The sequence below is a fragment of the Sus scrofa genome, chromosome 1, assembly GCF_000003025.6.
Source record: "Sus scrofa isolate TJ Tabasco breed Duroc chromosome 1, Sscrofa11.1, whole genome shotgun sequence".
In the NCBI taxonomy this organism is placed as follows: domain Eukaryota; kingdom Metazoa; phylum Chordata; class Mammalia; order Artiodactyla; family Suidae; genus Sus; species Sus scrofa.
The window spans coordinates 107040438-107042091 of record NC_010443.5 but is presented as its reverse complement, the minus strand read 5'-3'; positions in this window follow the sequence as shown (position 1 = coordinate 107042091).

The following is a 1654-nucleotide window of genomic DNA, read 5'->3' as shown; positions in this document are numbered from 1 at the left end:
GCTGTCGTTGTTCTTCTTTTGTCTTTTTAGGGCTGCACCCGCAGCATATGGAAATTCCCAGGCTAGAGGTCAAATCAGAGCTGCAGCTGCCCACCTATGGCACAGCCACAGCAACACATATCTGAGCTGTATCTGTGACCTACACCTCAGCTCATGGCAAAGCCAGATCCTTAACCCACTGAGTGAGGCCAGGGATCAAACCCATATCCTCATGGATACTAGTCAGGTTCTTACCCTGATGAGCCACAATGGGAACTCCATTTGCTCTTCTTTCTCAAAATTATTTTAGCTATTTGGGGGTCTTTTGTTTTTCCATACAAATTTTAAAATTATTTGTTCTAGTTCTGTGAAAAATGCTCTTGGTATTTTGATAGGGATTGCATTGAACCTGTAGATTGCCTTGGATATTATGGTCTTTTTAACAATATTCTTCCAATCCATGAATATGGTCTATCTTTCCATCTGTTTGTGTCATCTTCAGTTTCTTTAATCAGTGTCTTATAGTTCTGAGTACAGGTCTTTTGTCTCTTTAGGTGGGTTTATTCATAGGTATTTTATCCTTTTTAATGTGATAATAAATGGGATTACTTTCTTTCTCTTTCTGATAGTTTTTTCTTAGTATATAGAAATACAACAGATTTCTGCATTTAATTTTGTATCCTGCAACTTTAGTGAATTCATTGATGAACTTTAGTAGTTACCTGATGGTGTGTTCAGGATTTTCTACATAGAGTATCATGTCATCTGCAAACAGTGACAGTTTTACTTCCTTTCCTATTTGGATTTCTTTTATTTTCTTTTTTAATGGCTGTGCCTGTAGCATATGGAAGTTCCTGGACCAAGGATTGAATCTGAGCTGCAGCTGTGACCTATGCCCCAGCTGCAGTAATGCTAGATCCTTTAACCCACTGCACCAGGTTGGGGATCAAACCCATGCCTCCACAGTGACCAAAGGCACTGTAGTTGCATTCTTAGCCTGCTGTGCCACAGTGGGAACTCCAGGATTCCTTTTATTTTCTTGTCTGATTGCTGTGGCTAGAACTTCCAATACTACGTTAAATAAAAGTGGTGAGAGGAATAGGCATCTTTGTCTCGTTTCTGATCTTAGAGGAAATGCTTTTAGCTTTTCACCATTGAGAACGATATTAGCTGTGGTCTTGTCATTATATGACCTTTATTAAGTTGAAGCATGTTTCCCTCAATGCCTTCTTTCTGGAGAGTTTTTATCATAAATGGATGTTGAATTTTGTCAAAAGCTTTTTCTGCATCCATTGAGATGATCATATGATTTTTATTCTTCAATTTGTTAGTGTAGTGTATCACATGTTGATTTGTGGATATTGAAAAATCCTTGCATGCCTGGGATAAATCCCACTTGAACAAGGTGTATGATCTTTTCAATGTATTACTGGATTTGGTTTGCTAATATTTTGTTGAGGATTTTTGCATTTGTGTTCATCAGTAATAATGGCCTGCAATTTTCATTTTTTTTTGTGTGTATGTGGTATCTTTAGTTTTGGTATCAGGGTGATGGTGGCCTCATAGAATGAGTTTGGAAGTATTCCTTCCTCTGCAATATTTCAGAATAGTTTGAGAATGATAGTATTAACCCTTCTCTCAATATTTGGTAGAATTCACCTTTGAAGCCATATGA